Genomic DNA, 6,549 nt, shown 5'->3' on the forward strand with positions numbered 1-6,549 from the left:
TCGCGAGATGGAGGTTCTGCAGGGAGATTCTAGAAGTGAATATCCTAGCTTTACTTAAGTTAAACAACGACATCATCTGGGCAACGTTCCACCAATTTCCCTGCTGAACAGTGATGTTAAAATATACCGTATAATAAGAGTATCGCAGATTTTCTGGAAGACTTATAACCTATAGTTATAAATTGTCATCAGATTTCGTAATAGGAACGCGGGGATCAAATGGTATATTGTGTGCTGGATCTAATATATTGCTAAACACAGAAAAACATCCCAACACATTTTATCCCTCATTGCTAAAAGGGCTTTTTATGTGGTCGATTGTCAAATTTTCTCTGACCCTGAAATTACAGGTTAAGGGCAGTATTGCAGGTTCCTTGGACATAAGGGCAGTACTGCATTGGCACTCATTATCAGACTCTTTAAGCCCAACCCCTGTTGTCAGGAGCCAGCCAGCACACTCCACTCCCTGCGCTGCAGGAGCGCTAGGCCGGCTCTCTGTAAGCGCCAACAGCGTCCCTGGTGACCGTCCCGGACAGTTGTTTGGAGCCTGCCAACTGCGTCCTTGACGGCCGGCCCGGCTGGTTGTCAAGGGCGCACCGCCCCCATTTGAACAGCTAAGGTGTATGCTATTAAATAGTGCTGACTACCAGATGGCACCACCATTCAGATCTGGTTAGGGGCTGGAGTCTCTGCCTCAATCACACCCTGGGGCCGGGACTCCATTTTGTACCGCTTGAGAAAGGCTGAGAATCAGCCGAAACGTTGCGGGAGTAGGATGTGAATAAAGTAATCACGTTTGCTGTGAACAGTGCTGTCTCCTTCTGAATTTGTAAGGAATATTCAGGTCACAACACCGGAGTCAGAAAAAGTCAGGTAGAAGGCAGATACACAGGGCCGTCTTACCCATTGGGCATGGTAGGCGGCTGCCCGGGGGCCCTTGCGTCCTAGGGGGCCCCTGCCCGCTGCACTTTCTTGCTTGCGGTCGCAAGAGGAAATCCGGCAACGGCTGATGCGTCGCTCCCCGGGGGATTCTCCGGGAGCGCACGCATCAGGAAACTCAGTGCGCGTCACTGGGGCTTCCTGTACCGGAAGTCCCGGCCCGGGTGCACACTGAGCTTCCGGATGTGTTCGCTCCCTGAGAATCCCCCAGGGAGTGACGCATCAGCCAGGGGCAGAAGAGGAGAGGAAGCAGCGACGGGGGAGCGCTGGTAGGTGAGTTGGGTGTTTTTTTTTTTTTTTATCTGCTGTGCAGGGGGGAGCCATCTATAAGGGGGGAATACGGGGGAGCCATCTATAGGGGGGGATCAGGGCCGGATTGGTAATCTGGCGGGCCGGGCAAATGCCCGCTGGGCCGCCAGATTACCAGTCAGTGGGGCTGCTGGTCCTGCTGTAAACTTGCATCGGCCCTCTGCAGTGGCTGAGAGAAGTGTGGCCGGCCGCCGCGCTGTTCTCTCAGCCTCTGGCAGTGTGACTGGGCCGGAATATTCCTCCCCTGCTCCCCCCTCCCCTCTGCCTATTTCCCTATACCTCAGCATAACGGAGGTGCCGCACAGGCCGTCTGCTTCAACTTCCTCTCACATCTGACGTCATTTCCTGCAGGGGATCAGCTTCCTGGAGGAGAGAGGAGAAGAAGTTGCCCCACGCTGCAGCACTGAGAGGCTGCTGACTGAGGTGTCAGTCAGAGGGGGGCCCGGGCCTGTCATCTGCCCCCTGCTGGGCTGGGTGAGGAAGCAACCAAGTCTCCCTCCCCCTCACAGTGATTTCATCATCTCCTTCCTGCTCTGCAGTCAGAGGGGCAGGGGAGAACCATGCTGGCTGTGAGGGAGGAGGACCTGCCAGGACCAGAGAACTAAGGAGCTTAGTGATGAGAAGTAAGTGATTGTATGTGTATGTGTAAGTGTGTTACTATATGGAGTGTGTTCAAGTGTGTAATGTACACAGTGTGTGTACAGTATATAGTGTATGCATGCCTCTAGTATGTGTATGATGTATGTATATGTGTGTACAGTATATAGTGTATGCATGCCTCTAGTATGTGTATGATGTATGTATATGTGTGTACAGTATATAGTGTATGCATGCCTCTAGTATGTGTATGATGTATGTATATGTGTGTACAGTATATAGTGTATGCATGCCTCTAGTATGTGTATGATGTATGTATATGTGTGTACAGTATATAGTGTATGCATGCCTCTAGTATGTGTATGATGTATGTATATGTGTGTACAGTATATAGTGTATGCATGCCTCTAGTATGTGTATGATGTATGTATATGTGTGTACAGTATATAGTGTATGCATGCCTCTAGTATGTGTATGATGTATGTATATGTGTGTACAGTATATAGTGTATGCATGCCTCTAGTATGTGTATGTGTGTACAGTATATAGTGTATGCATGCCTCTAGTATGTATATGTGTGTACAGTATATAGTGTATACATGCCTCTGTAGTATGTTTATGATGTATGAATATATGTATAGTGTGTGTGTGTGTGTGTGTGTGTGTGTAGATGTGTGAATAGTGTATACATGCCTCTGTAGTATGTTTATGATGTATCAATATATGTATAGTGTGTTTGTGTATTTGTATGTACAGTTTATAGTGTATACATGCTTCTGTAGTATGCTTATGATATATTGTATGCATGTATGTGCAGTAGGCATATGTGTATATAATTTTATGTTTGTACAGAATGTTCTCATATATGATATGCATGTGTTAAAAAAAATCCAGAGGACTGCATCTACTTCATGCAAAAATTGTGCCTTCTTATTCTGACATATTGCACATACAGTATTACATATTTTTTGTATATGCAATATGGCAGAATATGAAAACACATTTTTTGTATGAAGGAGATGCTGTCCTAGTTTATAGTCTCCATTGTGTGACAGGGATGCCATGGGTTGGTTGTAGTGTGCCCATCCCAGGGTATCGGCAGTACACAGCACTACAGAAAGTGTATACTGCCAGTGTTAGACACATTGCGCTGACATGTGACCATACCTGAACTGTAGCGTCAGCACAATCTGTTTAATGCCGGCTACATGTGTACGTACGTATATATATATATATGTATGTATGCACGGTGTGTGCTGGGTGTTTACACCACTGGAATAATCTGTAATAATCTGTAGTTAAAGGGGAAGTGCGGCGGTAAACAATTATTCACAGAATAACACACATTACAAAGTTATACAACTTTGTAATGTATGTTATGTCTTTGAATGGCCCCCTTCCCCGTGTCCCACCACCCCCACGTGTGTACCCGGAAGTGTGGTGTGCTATACATACCTGTCACGTGCCGACTCGTCTCCAATCTTCAGTCATCAGATGCTCAGCCGCGATTGGCTGAGCACAGTTATGCTCAGCCAATCGCGGCTGAGCATCTGGTGACACTGAAGAGGGTGGCCGGCACCCAGGACGGTCGGAGGGATTCGGCCCGGCCGTCCGAAGACGACATCGCTGACTGAAGATCGGAGACAAGTCGGCACGTGACAGGTATGTATAGCGCACCACACTTCTGGGTACACGGGTGGGGGTGGTGGGACACAGGAAAATGGGCCATTCACAGACATAACATACATTACAAAGTTGTTTAATTTTTTAATGTGTGTTATTCTGTGAATAATTGTTTACCGCCGGACAACCCCTTTAAATGTGACTGTAAATATATGTAGGATTCCATAGACAAAAGTCCAGCACTTTCTTCCTATGTAATTATATTCACATCTTTATTGTAACTCCCTGATACAAGACGCCATCACCATCACATGATGCAGTTGTTGGTAACAAGGGTGTCTTACATTATGGATCTGTTATGAAGCTGTGAATTCTAATACACCAGAACGAGGTGCTGGACTTTTGTCTGTCAGGCTATGTTCACACACACTTTTTTGAGCCATAAGCCGCATTCACACGTTCCGTGTTCTGCACGGAACATGAATGTGGAATGCCTGTAACGGACTCTCCCCCGCCCGGACAGCATCTGTGATAAGATGCTGGGAGCGGGGGAACTGTACAGATATGCGCTGCACTGTAATGACAAAGCCGCACGGCTGCTTCATTACAGCATATCTGTACAGTTCCCCCGCTCCCAGCATCTTATCACAGATGCTGTCCGGGCGGGGGAGAGTCCGTTACAGGCATTTCACGTCCGTGTTCTGCACAGAACACGGACGTGTGAATGCGACCATACAGTAGCTGCTCATAAAGTCCTAAAAGGTCCATAACAGTTTATTATGTTCAATTAAACCTGATATTAAAATGGCTGTTTGCGCACACATGTAGTGACTTTATGGTCATAATCATCACTACAGAATTTAAAAGGAGTATCCAGAATTAGAAAAACATGGTTGTTTTCTTCCAAAAACAGCGCCACCCTGTCCTCAGGTTGTGTGTGTTATTGTATTAGAACTCAGCTCCATTCACTTCCCTAGAAATAAGCTGCCTCTTTGCAAAGTGACACTAGTTGAGGGGCTATGCAGCTTTTAATATATCATCTGGTCATCAGTATTGTTCTATGGATAGTAGTCTGCAGCTACTACAGTATAAGCAGGGCCTGTGTGGGCCGCCATATCCATACACTTCATATATTGGTGACCTGGAGTGTATTTTTAATAGTGTCACCTTCATCTTCATGTTAAATTTATTATTTTATTGGGTATTAACAAACACAAATTTTTAATAATAGGGTCACGTCCAAGGTGTGAGTGGGGCATTGGCCCTTTTGTTAGGGAGGCCCCAGACACTTTGGCAAAGGTTACTTTGTGAAGCAATACACTTGGGTATGATGCTGGAACAAGGATCCTAAAATGTTTGTCTGGTAGATCCTACAGAGGGGAGTCACGGCCGGAGAAGTCTTCATGATAGGCGAGCAAGAAAAAGAGAACAACTTTAGCAAAAACATCACTTGCAATTCATGCAGAGAAGACGCCTCCTGTAAGTCACTGGATGTAATTGCACTATAAGCAAACTCCTTTTATAATCATCCTTTTTATTACCAGCTGAAGTGTCACAGTGACAGCCGCAGCACCGCCATGTATGTAAATCAGTCAGAGCAGGAAGGCTCCTCCTCTGTGACACTTCAGCTGGTAAAGAAAAAGGATGATTATTAAAGTTTACACTGGACTAAAAGTCCTGTCACTGATACTGTATCTCCCCCGCACCTTTCTACAGCTCTGTACCTAGTATGGACCTCACAGATTCCCGTACATACCTAATCTATTGCGGATTTGGTGCTGCTGAAATACATAAATATGCACAAAAGATTTTTTCTTTTTTATGTGTTGATGGTAGGGTTCAATATTTAAGGAAGTAGTGAGTAGTGAGTAGAATTCGCTACAGCATGTATAGTACAATGCTATCTCTAATTTATAAGGAAGGATATGGTATCTGGGCTGCTGAGGTTTGAGTGCCAGGGCTGATTTTAAGTCCCAGTCCGGCCCTGGGGGGGATACAGGGGGGAGCCATCTATAGGGGGTATGCAGGGGGAGCCATCTATAGGGGGGGATACAGGGGGGAGCCATCTATAGGGGGTATACAGGGGGAGCCATCTATAGGGGGGATACAGGGGGGAGCCATCTATAGGGGGGAGCCATCTATAGGGGGATACAGGGGGGAGCCATCTATACGAGGGGTGGGGATACAGGGGGAGCCATCTATAGGGGGGGGGATACAGGGGGGAGCCATCTATACAAGAGAGGGGGGGATACAGGGGGTAGCCATCTATAGGGGGGGATACAGGGGGGAGCCATCTATACGAGGGGGGGGGGATACAGGGGGGAGCCATCTATAGGGGGGGATACAGGTGGGAGCCATCTATATGAGGGGGGGGATACAGGGGGGAGCCATCTATAGGGGGGATACAGGGGGGAGCCATCTATACGAGGGGGGGGATACAGGGGGAAGCCATCTATAGGGGGGCATACAGGGGGGGAGCCATCTATAAGGGGGTAATACAGGGGGAGCCATCTATAAGGGGGTAATACAGGGGGAGCCATCTATACGGGGGGGATACAGGGGGAGCCATCTATAAGGGGGGGATACAGGGGGGAGCCATCTATAAGGGGGGGATACAGGGGGGAGCCATCTATAAGTGGGTAATACAGGGGGAGCTATCTATAAGGGGCCAATACAGATGTGCAGTGTGTAGAGAGATGAGGATGGTGACAGAGTGTGGAGCCTAATATGTCTGTCTGGCAGATTCTGTGGATTCGTGGCTCGGAGAAGTTCTCATAACGGCACAGGGAAAATGGAAAAGAAGATGAAAAGGGAAGAACTCCGATCAGAGAAGACGTCCCATGTGAGTCACTTGATGTATCTGCACTGTAATGTATATGGTGTACAGAACCTGTGTAGAGCTGGGTACCTCTATATGACTGGATGAGGTGATAGTGATCTGTGTACAGTGGATTAGTCAGTAGCAGCGGTGGTGTTAGTCAGTATGCGGTGGTAATATTTGTTGCTTGTTATCTGGCATATATATAGAAAGGGCAAAACAACATGTCTCATATAGACAGAGGGGCAACAACATGACTATTA

At 47.1% G+C, this 6,549-nt stretch overlaps 1 long non-coding RNA gene across 1 annotated transcript; it reads left to right on the forward strand.

The window, feature by feature from the left end:
- The first annotated feature begins 1,547 nt into the window (after positions 1-1,547).
- On the forward strand, positions 1,548-6,304 carry LOC138772347 (uncharacterized). The gene is made up of 3 exons (XR_011359751.1): positions 1,548-1,871; positions 4,836-4,947; positions 6,211-6,304. It is a non-coding gene; the product is annotated as an uncharacterized lncRNA (long non-coding RNA).
- Positions 6,305-6,549: the final 245 nt, after the last annotated feature.

Source organism: Dendropsophus ebraccatus, chromosome 14, assembly GCF_027789765.1.
Source record: "Dendropsophus ebraccatus isolate aDenEbr1 chromosome 14, aDenEbr1.pat, whole genome shotgun sequence".
In the NCBI taxonomy this organism is placed as follows: domain Eukaryota; kingdom Metazoa; phylum Chordata; class Amphibia; order Anura; family Hylidae; genus Dendropsophus; species Dendropsophus ebraccatus.